General features: G+C 48.4%; 1 protein-coding gene across 4 annotated transcripts in view; it reads right to left on the reverse strand.

The window, feature by feature from the left end:
- KCNIP1 (potassium voltage-gated channel interacting protein 1) overlaps positions 1 to 20,148 on the reverse strand; it is a 613,686-nt gene that overhangs the window by 436,861 nt on the left and 156,677 nt on the right. The window lies entirely within an intron of this gene.

A 20,148-nucleotide genomic window follows, 5' to 3' on the forward strand; every position in this document is an offset into this window, starting at 1 on the left:
ATTGTCTGAAGATTTCTCTACCCCTTGACCAGACCTACTTTAAATTATTGCTAATATGCTAAGGACAGTAAAAACACTCATCTAGAATAATTATGAAGACTTGTCCATTTTTTATTTCTTAAGTTACAAATCAATACATTTTCGGGAAGCTATGGATAAAATCCATGAGACTGCAGATGAAAATAAAACATAATGATGTAATAAGTGATCAACATAGATGAATGAGTCTAAGGATGAATAGGAAATGTACCATCCCTAAATGTCTTCAAGAGATTGCATATGTCAGTCCAAGTGCTTCCACTTGATTATTTGCAATACGTATGATTCCTAGACACGGAACTGGTCCGAAAGTTCTAATCTCATCTAATCAAGCTCCTACTCCACTCAAGGTCAATGCCATTTTCTGAACCATAATTCCAGCCTTTTCTTTTTAGGTACACAGTTACTGTGCATGCACATATACCCCAAAATATGCTAAGTATGTAATTAAAATACCTGATGATGAAGCAAAATTGGTGCTGCCCTAAAAGAATGGAAGGGCAGCACCTATTTTGCTTCATTTCTCTTTTTTACAATTACATAAATCATCATCATATATTTTAATATTTTATTATGATAACTTATGTAAGTTTTGCAATGCATTCAAAATCTGAGACCAACAGAATGTCCTTTTGAAGATGAGGAAATAAATCAATACTCCAGAAAGTGGTCAGTTGGATACAAATGTACAATTGGATTTCCAATTATAGAAAATCCTTGACTGGGCAGAATCTTGATTATTTTCCTTAGTAAGGACTGTAATATTATCCATTTTATAGCACTCTTTTTTGTGTGTGGTTTTTTTTTAAATACAATCTTTGCCCCACATTGCATTTACTATTCTTGCTGTACACAATGATCATGTAACTTTGTCCGCATGATCTTTTTAATGGTTTGGATCACTTTACACGACCCTCTCAAATGGGACCTACATGAGACATTAGATCTAAGTTCTAATCAGAATAGACGATTGCAATTAATCATCCTAAATTAGTTTTGCGCATTAACTTCAATGGATTTACTCTGAGTCAGACTACAACTCACAATTGGCTGCAATTCACAGACTCTAAATTCACCCCCCCAAAAAAATGTAACTGATTAAATAAAGAGTTTAAACAGACTCAGGATAGAACTCAGGAATTTAGAAACAGCAACTACCAGAAACAAGAAGACACCCTGCATGTACATTTGCCACAGGGGTTGGTTTTGCTCTCTGCATTTTTCTTGAAGCTGTGGGAAAATAATATCCACTGTCCCCCTAGAAGGTAAAAAACCATTTTGGTATTCAGGAAGGGTATCCGGATATAGTTAGATCAACCCTTGTATATGGCATTTATTGACCTAAGGCCTTCAACATTGTAAACCATACATACTGTCCTGTGAACTGTCCTTCTGGAAATTGGCTACCCGGAAAAATTTATGAACATCCGGCAACAATTGCAGATAGCAATGGCTCTCAAAGTGAACCATTCATAGTGGGATCAGGCGTTAAACAGGGATGTGTTATCGCCCCAACTCTATTTATTATTTTCATCACCATGATCCTACACACTGTCAAAGGGAAACTTCCCACCAGGGTAGAAATCATGTATTGAAAAGATGGAAAGCTCTTCAATTTGAGTAGGCTGAAAGCAAAGAATAAGGTTACCATAACTTCAGTCACAGAGCTTCAATATGCTGATGATAACGTAGTGTGTGCACACTCAGAGGATGACCTCCAAACCATCCTAAATATCTTTGTAGTAGCTTACGGAAAGCTTGGCCTATTGCTCAATATCCAAAAAAACCAAAGTGCTGGACCAACAAGCACAAAACAGCCCCTTCGTAATGCCACAAATCCAACTTAACATTGGAAAATGTTGATCATTTTTCCTACTTAGGCAGTTACAGTATCTTTCCACAAGGGCCTACACTGATGCTGAAATCCAGCATCACCTGAGCTGTGCTAGTGCAGCTTTCTCCCAATTGAAGAATAGAGTGTTTGAGGATCAGGACATTCACAGAGAAACCAAAATGCTTATTTGCAAAGCTATTGTACTACCAACTTTACGCTTGTGAAACATGGACCACTTATAAACGCCATCTCCAACTCCTCTAAAGATTCCATCAATGGTGTCTCTGAAAATTTTTACATATCACTTGGAAAAATATGCAAACCAATGTCAGTGTACTGGAAAAAAGCAAAAATCACTGGTGTCAAAGCAATGATTCCTCATCATCAACTTCGTTGGACTGGTCATGTTGTCCAGATGCCTGATTATCATCTTCCAAAGCAACTACTCTATTCCCAACTTAAGAATGGTAAGTGTAATGCCAGTGGACAACAAAAGAGGTTTAAAGTCGCTCTCAAGGCAAATCTTTAAAAATGTAGTATAAACACTGACAACTGGGAAACACTGAGCTACGAGTGCTGCAATTGGAGAACAGCCTTCACCACAGGCGTCATGGACTTTGAAGATACACAAACTCAGGACCAAAGGGAGAAACGAGCTAAGAGGAAGGCACATTTGGCAAACGTTCACCATGATCAACTTCCACCCAATAACCTATGTCTCCACTGTGGAAGGATGTGCGGATCCAGAATTGGCCTCCATAGTCACTTATAGACACACTGTTAGGACCACATTTATGAAAGACAATCTTACTCGGCTATGAGTGATCACCAAAGAAGAAGACGTTTGACACAATTCCTGGCAGATGTAACTTTGCAGAGTAAACTTTGTGTTGAAATCAAGTATTCTGAAGAGCACTTTTAACAGGAAACACATGACATCTTTATTAATGAGACAAAACCAATGTGGGTAGCAATGGTGCCAGATCCAACAAACATAGATCACAGCCCTGACCTTTGAAAACCACAGTCTGGTTTTCAGTTAGTTCAGGTGCAGCATTATCCTGTGTCCAAAACAAGTTTTATAAGGATCATAATGATGTCTTTTGCAGGACTGCTGAGACATCCTGCTTAGAAAGTGCATGGAGTGCAGGCAGCCAGTTCCCTGCTTTCAAACACAGACAATAGCTTACATTACATATTTCAGCTACATTCCCAAGAGAATAATATAAAACATTATTCAGACCATTACACATACCCCTTAGTCTTATTTCTGAAATGCACGATAAAATGCAGCTTGTCCTCTTTGCCGTACCACACACAACACCCCACCCCAATTCTCTATAGGCCTTTTGGTGCTAAGCAGCTAGAAAAAAAACTGATTTACTTTCATAATTCTGCTCTTAAAATGCTAGTGATAAAGAACCATAAATACCACAAATTTACTGCAAACCCTGGAGAATTCTACCTGACAGATGCACTAAAGCTTTGATATCTTTCTGTTTATTTGGTGATATGATTTACGTCACTGATAAGGCAATTAAATTTATTTTACGCATTAGCAGATGGTGAAGTAAGAACTTCCTTTTGTTCCCTGTGTAAAGTTATTTGTATTTACTACCTGTATCAGCCTGCCCAGGTCCTTAGATCAGAATGGACATCCAGCCTCTTGCCGTTTCACCACCACGTGAAGTTAACTAGGTGGTAATAAGGGATAGGATTTTCTCTGTGGTGGTGCCCCCAATTATGGAATGGCCTGGAAGAGCAACTGGCACTAACACCTGCCTGTTTGCCCAGGCAATCATGGGATGCAAGTCTGCTGCTGCAATTGATATGCTGGATTTTTTATTCTATATTTCGTTTGCATTATGACCTGGTATTCTTTTGTGTGGATTGTTGTAACCCACCCTGGAATCAACTGATGAAGAGCAGGGAATAAATAAACACAATAAACAAAATTATGTTTGTATCATAATTGTATTGGTTTGTGAGCATACAGATTAATTCATTCATCCAAATGGGTATAAAGTCTGATTTCAGAAGATAGCTCAGTTGGTTGGAGCGTGGTGCTGATAATGTCAAGGTTGCAGGTTTGATTTCTGTATGGGGCAGCTGCATATTCCTGCATTGCAAGGGAGTTGGAGTAGATGATCCTCAGGGTCCCTTCCAACTCTACAGTTATATGATTCTATAGTCCACACTATGAATCATTAACACACTTAAGAGTAGAGGCTATACATTACAGCCATCAATTCCCATGGATAATTTTCACTCCCAGCCCCAATTGTTGTTGGCACCAAAACACAGTGAATTCCCCAGTCCATTCTGATCGCCATGAATGATACGGAACGAAGGTCATGGGTACATGCACTATGCAAATGCCCCCAATGTACATAATGATTGATGCAGTTATTGTCAAGAAGTTTATAAATGGAAAATTCATTATTCAATCCTCACTTGGGTGATTGCCATGAAAAGCAGGCTGAATTGGGAGAAAGTTAAAAATGAATATACTACCTCGCCTTACAGGATTCCTGTGATTTGGCTATATTTATCAGACCCAAATACTGTTCATTTGGCTATCATTGCATTTGCAAATGAACAGTCATCACATTTATTTCCGACACACAAACACAGTGTTTCCAGCAATACTGCTACAAGCGACGCATAAGGGGATGTCTCAGCATAATGCCAGCTATATCTGACAATCTGTTCAAGCAGCTGGAGCCCTTGTTTTCAATTCTGTGGCATAACCAAATCCTGATGCCATTCCACATTATCCCAGCTCTGCACATTGCTGACTAAAGTGCAGAGATGACACTGCAAACCTTATAACGTGACAGAAAATAACAATTTTACACATACACACACACACACACACACACACACACACACACACACACACACACTTTTGTGTGCTGTGAAAAGTACATTTATTCACATCCAAACTAACTCTCCCTTTCCAATAATAATTCCAGTAATATTATCATCTGTCTAGCAGGAAGGATGCCCTGAACCACTACGCGCTTAATAAACATCTATCACCGTACATCAATGTCCATAAGGACTACCATTCTGGCATTTGGAAAACAACTGCAAGACAAAACCATTTTCAGCATCAATTTCTGTAGTGAAGAGACTGACATAAAATATTGAAAGGATTTTTATAAGCTAATCTCTTTTATGACCAATATTCACATAGTTAATTTCAAGTGCTTACTTTAGAAACCTGGAGCAAAATGGGGAATTGCCCAGCCACAATTTGTATACATTTCTTTCACATCTGATCTAATGAGGTAGGCATGCAGGAAGACACCTTTGCGTTGCGTCATCTAATTCCTGATTCTCTGGGGGACAGCAAGCCCAAAGGTGGTGGTGGCCATCTCCCTGTTCTGGCCTGGTTTGGCAGGATTCCTGGGAGCCTCTGTAGTAACACAAGACTTCCAGGGAAGGCAGGGCTTTTTGGATATAAAAGGGAGCCCCAAACATGAGATGAGGCTTGTTCACATCAAGGCTTTTCCACTCACCACCCTTCCTTCAGCCTCTCCCTGGTAGCATTGCTGGTCACTAGTTGACAGGGCCAGAAAGTTATTTTGCTCATACATGATTGGCCATCAGAAGGGCTGAACAAGTGGTTATGACTTTGGAAAGTATACATGCATTACTGGGGTGGTTTGTCCATCTTTGGTCCCTCCACAAAACTCAGCTCTCACCTGTGGCTCCTAGAAGATGTCAACATGTGACTGGCTGGCTAAATTAGGTGAAGGTAGCCAATGGGACAAGGGACACGGGTGGCGCTGTGGGTTAAACCACAGAGCCTAGGACTTGCCGATCAGAAGGTCAGCGGTTCGAACCCCCGTGACGGTGTGAGCTCCCATTGCTCGGTCCCTGCTCCTGCCAACCTAGCAGTTCGAAAGCACATCAAACTGCAAGTAGATAAATAGGCGGGAAGGTAAACGGCGTTTCCGTGTGCTGCTCTGGTTCGCCAGAAGCGGCTTAGTCATGCTGGCCACATGACCCGGAAGCTGTCTGCGGACAAACGCCAGCTCCCTCGGCCTATAGAGCGAGATGAGCACGCAACCCCAGAGTCTATCAGGACTGGACCTAATGGTCAGGGATCCCTTTACCTTTAGCCAATGGGACTCAAACCCTCAATGGGGTAGCCGATGGAACTTAAACCCTGCATGCAAAGACAGGTTCTAGCAGACTGAGCAAACGAGACCAGTAGTGGGTCCTATGGTTAAGAAAGCATGTTCTGCACATGATATAGAGGGAAGTGAGGGGCAGATGGCAGGTAGCTCATCTAGGGGAAGGAAAACTCTGGCGCTAAACCTCTGCTGCCTTGTGGGATATCTCCAAGAGAAGAAAAGGCAAAGGAGGTAGCCCTAAACAAATCTGGAGTGCAGTCCCGAAGACAGTTGGATAGCAATTTGTACACCTTCTTCTGGCAACTCCTGCAGCGAAGCTGGTGCCCAATGTATTGCTCTGCTTTTCTTTGGACCACATCAGCAAGGCCAAGAGTGGGGTCTTGTCATCTAGGCAGCCCAGGACCTGCATAAACACAACCCAGGCTTGCGCCGCAGGGAGGTCACTGCGGTGCTGCTAACACAGTTGTTTTACTTCATGGCGGTGGGGGCAGATGTTATAGGCGAAGGGGATCGAGATATGGATACGCTCGTACCCCTTCCAATCTGCGCCCCATCCCAAGGGACGAGGGTAGGGTGAGCAAGGATTACTCACCTCTGTCACTGGTGCTGTGCAATGCCAGGTCTATAGGCAATAAAACCACCACCCTGCGAGATTTCTTTATCTCGCAGGGGGTCGACCTGGCTTGTGTGACGGAGACCTGGGTGCGCGAAGGGGCAACAGTTACCTTACGAGAGATGGCACCCCCGGGTTTCTCCGTCCTCCACCAGTCGCAGACTGTGGGCCAGGGGGAGGGGTGGCATTATTAATCCGGGAAGATTGTCCTTTCAGGGCTCTACCATCACCATCGATCCCGGGCATAGAATGTGTTGGCCTAGTGTGGGGCTCCGAGGAGAGCTTGGCTGTCTGGCTGGTGTACCGGCCACCTAGCGCACCAGCAGCCACCCTGTCAGGCCTATTGGAGGCGGTGGCCGGCTGGGCCTTGGAGTTCCCTAACCTATTGGTATTGGGGGACTTTAACATCCATGCTGATGCCACTCCCTCCTCACAGGCTCTGGACCTGGTGTCTTCCATGGCGACACTAGGGCTCTCCCAGTGTGCTGGTCCCGGGGGTAAGGTACCGTGAGTGTAGCAGAGTCCACACGAAGCGGGGCGAGGTCCGATGCAGAGAGACGGGCGGGGAACAGGAACGCTGGAACAGAAGGCTGAGCAGGTAACAGGAACACCGGATGGTCGGGAACAGGAGGCCGAGCAGGGAACAGGAGTACTGGATAGTCAGGAACAGGAAGCCGAGCAGGGAACAGGAGTACCGGTTAGTCAGGAACAGGAGGCCGAGCAAGGATCAGGATCACAGGAAGGTCCGAAGCCAACAACGACGTTGCTCCCGCAACCTGGGGCCGGGGTGAGTGGGCTTTTATCCTCTTCTAAGGTCAGGGGCGGTCCCGACCCCCAGGAGCCCCGCCTACTCTGGCCTTAAGGCGAGCACTCCTCCTGGGGGCAACTAGTTCCCTTCGCCTCTCTGCCCTAAGCCTCTGCAGATCAGGAGAGGCCGAAGGGTTACTGGGCCCTGGAGGAGGCTCACCTGTGGCCACTGAGTCATCAGGCCCCTCTGGGGCCAGGAGGACTTCACCTGGGGCCAGCTCCTGCTGCACTGCCACAGGTGCAGGCTCTTCAGCCTCTAGGCCTTGCCCCAGTTCAGCCGGCCCTGGAGGCGGGGACTCCTGTGCAGGCTGGGATTTCTCTGTTTCATCCTCCGAATCGGAATCCCAGGCCATCACACCATCCCCCCTCCCAGGCCCCCCCCTCAACCGAGGGTCCGGACCCGGCTTGCCGGGGTACGTCGCATGGAACTCTCGGAGGCAGGCTGGTGCGTGGACGTTGGCCGCTGGTTCCCAGGAACGGTCCTCCGGTCCGTACCCCTTCCAGTCAATGAGATACTGTAGCTTTCCCCTGCGGTATCGGGAGTCCAGGATGCGTTCCACCTCGTACTCAGGCTCTCCCCGAACCAACACTGGCTGCGGTTGGGGACGGTTCGGGTGGAACTCGTCGGGTGGGGCCACAGGACTCAAAAGGGACCTGTGGAAGACCGGGTGAACCTTCAGGGTTGCGGGTAACCGGAGACGGAATGCCACAGGAGAGACTTGGTCCATGATAGGGAACGGGCCGGTGAAGCGGGCGTCCAACTTCCGCGAAGGTCGAGAGGGGTGGAGATGGCGAGTGGAGAGCCAAACCAGGTCACCGACGCGAAGTTCCGGCCCCACCTGGCGGTGACGGTCGGCCTGGGCTTTGTACGCTTCCTTGGCCTGGTGCAGTTGCTCCACCAAAAGCTGTTGCTGGGACTGGAGCTCTTGAAGCCACTCCGTCACTGCCGGGACCGCGGATGCCGGCAGCACCTCTGGAAACAGCCGTGGATGATAACCATAGCTGGCCTGGAACGGGGTCTGCTGGGTGGACGCATTCACCGCGTTGTTATAGGCGAACTCCGCCAATGCCAGGTGGTCGACCCAGTCATCCTGCTGGTAGCTGCAGTAACACCGGAGGTACTGCTCTAGCACCGCGTTCGCCCGTTCCGTCTGGCCATCGGTCTGTGGGTGGTAGGCTGACGAGAGGCAGACCTCTGTCCCGAGGGTCTGGTGTAATGCTCGCCAGAACCGGGATGTGAACTGAACGCCCCGGTCGGACACCACACGCTCAGGTAGTCCATGCAGGCGGAAGACATGCTGAAGGTACAGCTGCGCAGTTTCCTTGGCTGTGGGTACAGATGGACAGGGAGCGCAGTGTACCATCTTGGTGAAATGGTCGGAGAAAACCAGAAGGCAGGTACAGCCACGAGACGAGGGTAATTCCACTATAAAGTCCAACGAAACCGTGTGCCAAGGGCGCGGTGGAACTGGCAATGGCTGAAGTAGGCCGGGGGGTCGCCCGGTAGGACCCTTGGCGCGACGGCAGACATCACAACCAGCAACGTAGCGAGCCACGTCAGCCTTCAGGCGGGGCCACCAAAACTCCCGACTGACCAAATGGGTGGTCCGATACCGTCCAAAGTGCCCCGCTGCTGGGGCATCATGGGCCATCCGGAGAACCTCCAGCCGTAGTGGCCCTGGCGGGACGTACAGACGACCGTGGTGCAGCAGCAGGCCCTGATGCAGGACCAGCCCCGGATATTGTGGACTGGACCCTTCAGCCAGCTCCCGGAGACGATCCTGGGCCCAAGCGTCGACCCGCTGCTGTTCCCGCACCCGAACCTGCAGTGGCTGCGCCTCCTGGGTGGCCAGGAATGCAGCCGGAGGTAGAATCGTGGTGGGTTCTGCTTGCTGTACCGTGTCTGCGTTGTCTTCAGGTTTCCGGGACAGAGCATCCGCCTTCTGATTCTGAGAGCTAGGGATGTAGCGGATCCGAAACTGGAACCGGGAAAAGAACAACGCCCACCGGATCTGTCTTTGGTTCAACTTGCGGGTGGTCTGGAGGTACTCCAGGTTCCGGTGGTCGGTTCTCACCTCCACCGGATGTCGTGCCCCCTCAAGATGGTGGCGCCAGACCTCAAAGGCTACCTTGATGGCCAGTAGTTCCCGCTCCCACACAGTATAGTTACGCTCCGCTGGGAGGAGCTGGCGGGAATAGAAGGCGCAGGGTAAAAGTGGCGCTTCCGGTCCGTGCTGCTGAGACAAGACGGCACCGAGAGCCGTACTGGAGGCGTCAGTCTCTACCACAAAGGGTCGAGAAGGATCCGGATGTTGCAAGATTGGCGCTCTCTGAAAACAGGCCTTCAACCCTTGAAACGCCTCCTCCGCCTCCTTGTCCCAGGAAAACGGCGTCTTGGGGCGCAGTAGTCGGGTCAACGGGGTGGTGCGGTGAGCATAGTCCGCAATGAAGGTTCGGTAATAGTTGGCGAACCCCAGGAAACGCTGTAGGTCCTTGCGGTTCCGAGGTGCCGCCCATTCTCGAACCGCTGCCACCTTCCCAGGATCCATCTGCACCCCACCTGGCGAGAGTCGGTGACCCAGGAAGTCCACTGACCGCTGATGAAACTCGCACTTGCTGAGCTTTGCATACAGACGATGCTCGCACAAGCGCTGCAGCACGGTCCGGACATGGCCTTCGTGGCACGCCGGGTCACGGGAGTAAACCAGAATGTCATCCAAGTACACCACCACGTACTTGTCTAGCAAGTCCTGGAACACGTGGTTGATGTACCGTTGGAACACAGCAGGCGCGTTGCACAAACCAAAGGGCATAACCAGGTATTCGAACTGTCCGTACCGGGTCCCAAATGCGGTCTTCCACTCATCCCCGGCGCGGATCCGAATCAAATTGTAGGCACCCCGGAGGTCTAGCTTGGTGAACACCTGCGCCCCTTGCACCCGCTCCAGTAACTCCGAAATAAGGGGCAAAGGGTACCGGTCCGGGATGGTGATTTTGTTCAGGGCCCGGTAATCATGGCAAAGGCGGAGCTCCCCACATTTCTTTTTAACAAAGAGCACTGGCGCAGCAGTGGGCGATGTAGAAGGCCTAATGAACCCATGCTCCAGGTTCTTGCGCAAGAAGTCCTGTAAAGCCTCGCGCTCTGGCTCGGTTAACGAGTATAAGCGACTCACCGGTAGAGGCGCTCCGGGCTGGAGGTCTATGCCACAGTCAAAGGACCGATACGGCGGCAGCTGGTCTGCCCCCCGTTCCTCAAACACGTCGTGATAGTCCCGGTATTCAGCGGGGAGCGTTGCAGCAACCTCCTCAGTGGGCGCAGCTGCTAGCATCTCAGTCTCAGCAGGAGAACTGGGGTCTGGGAAGTGTACAGTCCGTTTGACCCAGTCAATCCGCACATTGTGAGCCTCCAGCCAGTCCATTCCAAGCACCAGGGGGAACCGGGGCATGGAGGCAATATCCAGAGTTCGCATCTCACGGTGCTGCTGGAGGCACAGGACCAGGGGCTGGGTCTCCTGAGTGACGGCACCCGAACGCAGGGGCCGTCCGTCGATTGCCTCCACCTGCACCGGTTCTGGCTTGTTCCGCAGTGGCACCCGATGCTGGGCAGCAAAAGCAGCGTCCATATAAGAGCGGGTTGCGCCCGAATCCACCAGCGCATGGGTAAGAATCCATGGCCCTCCTGGAGGGTATAGATGTACCGGAACCATAAGGTGTTGTAATTCAATTGGTGCGGCCCCATTCTGTGCTGTTTGGGACCCCCGGTAGCCAGGGCCATCAGCTACTGGGGTTTGGTGGTTTCCCTGCGGCTGGCGTTTCTCAGGACAGGACCTTGCATAGTGTCCGCTTCCGCCACAATAGAGACAAAGATTCCCCTCCCGACGCCGCGACTTCTCTGCGGGGGAGAGGCGTGGCCGCACTGCCCCAAGCTGCATAGGTTCCTCCAATGACTTAGCTGGGCCCGTGGGGCTGCTGGTCGACACTGGGGCCAAGAACTGGAGGTGCCGGCGGTCCCGAGCCTGACGCCGGTCCTCTAGCCGATCGTCAATCTGTAGACTCCATTGGATAAGGGTGTCTAGCGTGGTGGGGCGTTCCATCGTGGCCAGCTGGTCCAGTATCTCATCTGAAAGCCCCTCGAGATACTGGTCCCGGAGAGCCGAGTCGTTCCAGGTCAAGTCCTGTGCCAGCAGCCGGAATTCTGTGGTGTATGCGGCCACCGTGGACTTGCCCTGTCTCAACCGCCGAATCGCCCGGTTGGCTTGACTCCCTTTCTGGGGGTTGCCGAACGCGGCCTCCAAACGATTGCAAAACCCCGTATAGTCTGCCAGCAAGGGGGAGTCTTGCCTGAGTAGCGGCAACGCCCACTTGGCCGCCTGGTCCTTTAACAAACTAATCAAAAAGTGCACCTTGGTGCGGTCGTCAGGAAAGTTCCGGGCTCGCCCCTGAATATATAGCTTGGCCTGGGCCAGGAACATAGGAAAGCTGGCCGGGGCTCCATCAAATTTCTCAGGCAAAGCCACTGGGTACTTGCCAGGAGTCGGGGCGTCGGCCCCAGGAGCCGGTAGGGCTTCTAAGCGTTGCTGAAGTGCCACGACCGCGTCACTGAGCTGCTGCACGGTGTGAGTTAAGGCCTGGTTCTCCTGGGCCAAAGTCACCAGTGCAGCCGCCTGGTCCTCCATGGCCTCTGGCTCTTCCCGAACGCACCCCTACGAAGGGGGAGTGCGGGTGTGGCGGAAGCAAACTGTGCTGGTCCCGGGGGTAAGGTACCGTGAGTGTAGCAGAGTCCACACGAAGCGGGGCGAGGTCCGATGCAGAGAGACGGGCGGGGAACAGGAACGCTGGAACAGAAGGCTGAGCAGGTAACAGGAACACCGGATGGTCGGGAACAGGAGGCCGAGCAGGGAACAGGAGTACTGGATAGTCAGGAACAGGAAGCCGAGCAGGGAACAGGAGTACCGGTTAGTCAGGAACAGGAGGCCGAGCAAGGATCAGGATCACAGGAAGGTCCGAAGCCAACAACGACGTTGCTCCCGCAACCTGGGGCCGGGATGAGTGGGCTTTTATCCTCTTCTAAGGTCAGGGGCGGTCCCGACCCCCAGGAGCCCCGCCTACTCTGGCCTTAAGGCGAGCACTCCTCCTGGGGGCAACTAGTTCCCTTCGCCTCTCTGCCCTAAGCCTCTGCAGATCAGGAGAGGCCGAAGGGTTACTGGGCCCTGGAGGAGGCTCACCTGTGGCCACTGAGTCATCAGGCCCCTCTGGGGCCAGGAGGACTTCACCTGGGGCCAGCTCCTGCTGCACTGCCACAGGTGCAGGCTCTTCAGCCTCTAGGCCTTGCCCCAGTTCAGCCGGCCCTGGAGGCGGGGACTCCTGTGCAGGCTGGGATTCCTCTGTTTCATCCTCCGAATCGGAATCCCAGGCCATCACACCCAGTTTGTTTCGGGCCCCACACATCAAGCAGGCCATACGCTGGATTTGATCTTTGGCGTAGGTATAGATGTGATCATGTCTCCTTCGATGAAGGTGCCATGGTCTGATCACTACGCTCTGAAAGCCAGGATTGACTTTCCGCCCCCACCCTGCTTAGGTGGCAAGCCAATTTGGGCTCGCCCGCAGAGGCTGATGGACCCTGATAGATTCCGCCAAGCCTTGCGGGACCTTGCTCCCCCTGGCGACTCATTGACTGAGCTTGTTGAGGGCTGGAATACCCAGCTCCTGGCAGCCATTGATGAGATCGCACCTAAGCGCCCTCTGCGACCCCGCAGAAACCGGGCTCCCTGGTTTACCGAGGAGCTCCGGAAAATGAAGCGGGACCTCAGACGGCTAGAGCGAATATGGCGGGGTGCCCGTGACGGAGCCTCAAGAACATCTTATAGGGCTTTTATGAAAACCTACGAGATGGCGGTGAAGGCTGCGAAGAAGTCATACTTCTCGGCCTCCATTGCATCCGCTAGCTCTCGCCCAGCGCAATTATGTAGTATAATCAGGTCTTTAACGTCCCTTGAGGGACAGCCAAATTTAAATAACAATTTGACACTTAGCTGTGAGGCATTTGCGAGCTTTTTTGTGGAGAAGGTCTTGTTGCTCCGCCATGACCTCCCTGCCAATTTGGATACAATAAAGGAACTGGAGGCCCCTCGACTGTCCTCGGGTCCAGTATTGGACCACTTCGACCGGATATCACCAGCCGATGTGGACAGACTCCTCCGAGCTAGAAAGCCCACCACCTGTCCTCTCGACCCGTGCCCGTCTTGGCTGATTAGAGCGTGTCCAGACGAGGTGCGGGCGCTCCTGGGGGATATCATCAATTTGTCCCTTGGCACGGGGACATTCCCAGGGGAACTGAAGGAGGCAGTGGTGCGCCCGCTCTTAAAGAAAACATCATTAGATACTTTAGATCTATCCAATTACCGCCCAGTTTCGAATCTTCCGTTCCTGGGTAAGGTGATTGAAAGAGCGGTTGCTGAACAGCTTGGTGGGTTTCTGGATGAAACATCGGCTCTGGATCCATTCCAGCCCGGCTTCTGCACTGGTCATGGGACCGAGACGGCTCTGGTCGCCCTAACAGATGATCTTCGTAGACAGCTGGATCGAGGCGGGTCGGGGCTGCTGATTCTTCTAGATCTGTCAGCAGCTTTCGACATGGTCGAGCACTAACTTCTGGACCACCGCCTTGCCGACGTGGGGATCCAGGGCACAGTCCTTCAATGGCTGCGCTCGTTTCTCTCTGGTCGGGGACAGAGGGTGGCGCTTGGGGGGGAATTGTCATCGCGCCACTCCTTGGTGTGTGGAGTACCTCAGGGTGCGATACTCTCCCCGATGCTTTTCAACATCTTTATGCGCCCCCTCACCCAGCTTGTTCGGAGTTTTGGGCTGGGTTGCCATCAGTATGCCGATGACACCCAACTCTATCTGTTGATGGATAGCCATCCTGACTCGGCCCCAGACACACTGACCAGATGTTTGGAAGCTGTGGCTGGATGGTTACGTGGGAGACGGTTGAAGCTAAATCCTTCGAAGACAGAGGTCCTGTGGCTAGGACGGGGCGACATGGGATTGGGGGGGCAACTCCCATCTCTTGCGGGGGCGCAATAAGTGCCAGCACCGTCCGTTAAGAGTTTGGGTGTAATCTTCGACACCTCCCTTTCCATGGAGGCGCAGATTGCAGCTATAACAAAGGCGGCATTTTTCCATCTCCGCCAAGCTAAGCAGTTGGCTCCTTACCTCTCTCGCCCTGACCTAGCCACTGTGATCCATGCGACGGTCACCTCCAGACTGGATTATTGTAACTCGCTCTACGTGGGGCTGCCCTTGAGACTGACCCAGAAACTCCAGCGGGTGCAGAATGCTGCAGCGAGACTCCTTACGAGGTCTTCGCTGCGAGATCACATTCACCCGGTGCTACACCAGCTGCACTGGCTCCCGGTGGAGTACAGGATCAGGTTTAAGGTGCTGGTTTTAACCTTTAAAGCCCTATACGGCCTAGGACCCTCGTACCTACGGGACCGCCTCTCCTGGTATGCCCCACAGAGAAACTTACGGTCTTCAAATAAAAACATCTTGAAGGTCCCAGGCCACAGAGAAGTTAGGCTGGCCTCAACTAGAGCCATGGCTTTTTCGGCCGTGGCTCCAATCTGGTGGAACACTCTGTCACAAGAGACCAGGGCCCTGCAGGACTTGACATCTTTCCGCAGGGCCTGCAAGACAGAGCTGCTCCACCAGGCCTTTGGCCAGGGCACAGCCTGACTCCCTCCCTCGGCAATCTTCGCGGAGCTCTGGCCCAATGGTTGCCAGTGGCCTGAATTAATTAATTTTATAATGAATGATTTTAGAGTGTTGTTTATGCTATACTTTTATATTGTTTTATTGTTGTTAGCTGCCCTGAGCCCAGCTTCAGCTGGGGAGGGCGGGATATAAATAAAATTTATTATTATTATTATTATTATTATTATTATTATTATTATTATTATTATTCACCCCCAGAAGTGCACTCCATTGAGTCTCGAGACAGATAGATGCCAACAACAACCTGTGTTCCGTCAAGGGGCTCTTTACTTTAGGTTGCAGCCTAAAACACGGTTGGGGGATCTGTCAACAACAACTGAAAATAACATACAGAAATGCATCTTAATCAGGAAAATGCTTTGCAAAAAAAAAAAAAAGTATTTTAGGCAAAATAGCATTTAAATTTGTAAGTTAGGATAAATCCATACTAAAATGGTGAAGAATTTTCAAGAGCATTACACACACTCACACCAATATGTAAATGTGGAGAACTGCACTTAAAAGTGAAAAAAATGAGAAACAGAGAGAAACAGAAATTAAAAAAGATTCACCCATCCCTTGCAACATAACAAGAGCATGGTTAACATTCCTGGCAATGTTATCATTGTAGTGGATTAAAATTCCCTGCGGTAAAGGCAGGGCTTGCAATAATCCTGTTAACTATGTGAGGCGTGTGCAATGAAGCAAATAAAACATCTATATAATGGGGTCTTGTATCGAAGGCAAATTTATAGCTCCAGTGAAAGCAATATCAATCTTATTATATAAGGATGACAATCATAAATGTTCATTAGCCTGGGTGACAAAAGAAATGTTAGTGGTGGGGGAAGGATTTCATTTTAATTTCTTACTCCAGGGAGAGACACACTGATAGATAAAGGATCAAAATGTTCTGATTTTCAAGTGGGAGAAGAAGGCATCCTTCATTTGTTTCTGCAAGGTTATTGGACCAGATTTCATAAAATGCTGGAATTGAAATAAATGAGAAAGCCATTGATCACACATTACTTGTGGGGAACTGGTTGTTTTCTCTTTTGTGAAAGAGATAAGGACACAACTATTAACTCTGAAAACAAATGAAACATGTTGGTACACAATCAAGATTTCAGTTGGAGAAACACAGAAGGTTTTAATCGGAGTCCCCTTGGGACCAAGTTAAAACAATCCCTTTCCTCAGACATCACCTTTTTTCCTCTTGTTGACATTCTTTCTGGTGCTTGTCTGCACTAACCACTTTTTGTAGGGAAGAGCATGATTTGGCAGCAAGACAATAGTCTTTTTTCAATTGTTCATATCCCATATAAAGTAAAAAGCCAAGGGGGGACCCAGCTGCGATGAGTGTGCAAGCTCTGCCATCCGCCACCATTCCACTTGCCCTTCACAAGCTGGAGGGCAACTGTTTGAAGTAGACAGCCAACTATATTCATGGAGGCTCCCCACACATTTTAGAACCTTGTAAAATCAGGTGAAACTGGCCACACGGTTGGTTGTGCAAAGAGAAGCAGTTTTGGAACCAGCAGAATGCCCTCACCTTATGATATCTCATCCGATGACTGCATTGACCATCATAAAGAAACAGCATCCAGTCTACCCCTTATATTGGCAAAAATGTCAAAGCAACCTAGGTAGCTATCACCTCTTTGGGTAATGGTAAATGAGCCCCATAAGGCAGTTATTCTCCAGGTGGTCCAAGAATGAGTGGAGGAGAGAGACTGCAATGTCTGCTGGCCCCACCTTCAAAATCCTAATGCTTACAGATCTCCATGCGTTGGGTGGTGGGTCTCAAGAGAAAGGTTGAGGCTAGCATGTATGACCCTGTTCTCCATGCCATGCCACACATTCTTGGAACACATGGAGAATACCTTCTGCATACAGCTAAAGTCTGAATACAAATGACATGAAGGAACAGCTTTCCTCCTCCACTGGCTCACTCTTTCCTCCAGTGTGGATTCCAGTCTCAAAAATTTAGAGGCCTAGTTTGTTACATCAAGGAAGGGATAGTGAGCATTTTATAGCATGCTGGGGGAAGTCCTGCTCCCTAAACAAAAGGTTATACTCTTCAAGAGGCTACCAAAGTAGGCATTGTTAATACAAACATAATTTTGTTAACTTTCAGGAACTCACCACTGCTGTTATTACAGAGAAGTACATATTATATTAGACTGCAGTCAATGTTATGCTGAATTCCCAAAGAACTAACATTCATTACGGGGTGATTGCTCAGTAATGCACAGTAAAATTTTATAACTGAAACAATCATGATCCAACACCTTGAATCTATATCTGCTCCTCTGTGAAAAGAGTGTCATACACGTTTTAATGTTCTGCCCTGCATTCTATCCGCTAGGGAGTATGCTAAAGGCATTTTTATCCTTGCCAGGCAATTATGTGCAGAAAGTCTGAATTCTCTTTGGTCAGCTTCCATAGATATTTCCCTTTACCAGCATTAAAATGACAATTTAGTTTGCTATTAATATACTTCAATTAGAAGCAGAGAGTCTAATAACCTCGTTGGGTTTTACCAAGATCAGAAATATTCTCATTTCACAGCCCACTGGTTCTTTAGAGGCAACTGAGGATTCCCCACAAGTGAAGCTAAAACACTTATTGAGCTAGCTTTGCATACTAGACGCTACATTCTCCTGCACTTGAATACAACAGCTATGCTGCTTACACCTAATTTATGGATCAGCCAATACACAGAGGCTCAAATTGCACATGACATTAATCAAGTGGTGATTCCCTCCTGACAGTTTTCTTTAAAAAGAATGTATTAATATACCTTGGGCCTTTGACAATTAAGGTATTTAGTTTTGTGGGACCCACCTCTTACTTAATTTATATCATTTTATTCTGTTTGGAATAGCTTTTTGACATCCTGGGACCTTCTGGTGAGGACAGGGTAAGAAATATTATAAATAAATAGTGAACCAGCTACCTAGGCTGCTATCTGTAACTGGAGAATGGCATGGAGGAGAGCAGGAGAGTATTTCCTCCTTCCTCTTTTCCCTCTCCAGTTCTGCCCCTCCTTGCAGCTGTTTTTAGCAAGAAAACATGGATGAACAGCTATTCATTTTCCCACATAGAACTAAAAACAGCTCAGTTATGCCAACCTTTCCTTCCCCAGTTCAGCCATTGGAGATTTAGATTTTTTTGAGGGAGGGCTGTTGTCAGGGAGCAACATTCCACCAGGTTTTTTATTTATTTATTATTATTCCTTAGCACCCTGGTTCCAAAATGTAGCAGTTTATCTAGAAAGGTAAGTTCAGCTTAGAACTGGCTGTGCAGGATGAATTAAGTTGCAGTTTCCCCAATTCTCCTTTAATATAGAGAAGCCAGTCACTTCTACCTACTGTTGCTATTCATAGGGTGGCCAGTTATGCATTGCCAAAAAGAGGTCAAAATAGGAACCCCAATTTGCATGAAATTTGCATATGGCAATTTGGATGTATAGGTGCAAATTTAGAAATGACTGCTGCAATTTAGATGGAAGTGGAATACATCTCACCATAGTGGGGAAGACACCAGGTGACTGGTGACCAACTGCTGCTAACTGTTGATGGGCAAGTTCAAGGCTTCTGTTTCCCCTTTTTGCTCCATTTACCCCTGCCACTGCTTCCCTGCTCTTTCCCCCCATGTCATATTTTATAGTGCAAGATTTAAGTGTCATGCATACAGCTAGTGCAACATAAATACAAACAATTCAAGACAAACATATTTCCCCTAGCAGAGGCTACTGAAGAATTATTTGCAGCTATTACTGATTCAGAAGCCAGGCAAGGATGTAGCCATGTCCTCACTTGACAACCATAACAGAATTGTGAACATTCTGTGACCTAAACCCCTCTGTGGAGCTCAGCAGCACCTCTTAGAAGTCTCTGTGGCCAACAAAATTGCAGCAGGAGTGCACCAATGCTTATCTATGCAACCGCATTTGCACTACTACTGGGATTTCAACGAGCAACGCACGTGTTATAGCAAACAGCTAGGAACATATGGAGTACTCAGCATAGCTTTAAACAATAAACAACAGTGGTTTTAAAAACCAACAATGATGGTCACCAGTGGCCCCACCATGAAAGCAGCACACACTTTACAGTAGCACACATGGCTCTAGGAAGGATGTTTTCTTTTTTAAAAAATTGGATTCTTATTTGAAAGATTCCCACTGAATTTTTTTTAGTATCCAAAATCTTATTTCCACCACTAACTTAAACTCCAAGGTATAGCATTAAACTATGACCAATCAAGTCCCTTTGCATCAACATTTGCACCCATCGACACACACAAACAGCTCTTTGAGACTCCCTTTAAATACCCAGACTTGAAATGACAAAGCATAGGGACTTAGTAACCTAAATCCCCACAATAGTTTTAGCCCTGTTCCTTCCTTCCTTCTCTATCTATCTTTGAAAAGCTAACGTTTTAAAGTTATGAAGCCAATTACTTTTAAGGTGTGAGTGTCTCCCAATAGTTGAAGAGATTTTGCAATAACTAGACATTTCCCCTAACTGGAAAAGAGTATAGCAACCAGGATATAAGAGCTAATACTGAATTTGGGCAAACCTTTGAGCCAGCCTTGAAGGAACATCTGAATCTAAATCTCTTTCTGAAGTCCCTCTTTTTGCCATTTGCTTAATTTTTAGTGTCTCCCGCTGTTCAGGGTGTGCTCTCAGGAGCAGAAAGTAATTCCGGAGACAGCAATGAAAGCAAAACTTTCTCTGGATCTAACAATTTCATATTCTGATCTTTATTCAATCTTTATTACTCGGATTTATAGTAATGCATAATTAAAAAAAATTCTCATTACAATGATGCAAAATTATAACCTGGTTATGATTCTGCAGGAAGATCTAGCTTAAAATTCATGTTTGAAAATATATTTTCATTTAATGGAGGAAACCAATATACAATAATTTGACACAGGTATC

This window comes from Podarcis bocagei (genome assembly GCF_964188305.1).
Source record: "Podarcis bocagei genome assembly, chromosome: 2".
In the NCBI taxonomy this organism is placed as follows: Eukaryota; Metazoa; Chordata; class Lepidosauria; order Squamata; family Lacertidae; genus Podarcis; species Podarcis bocagei.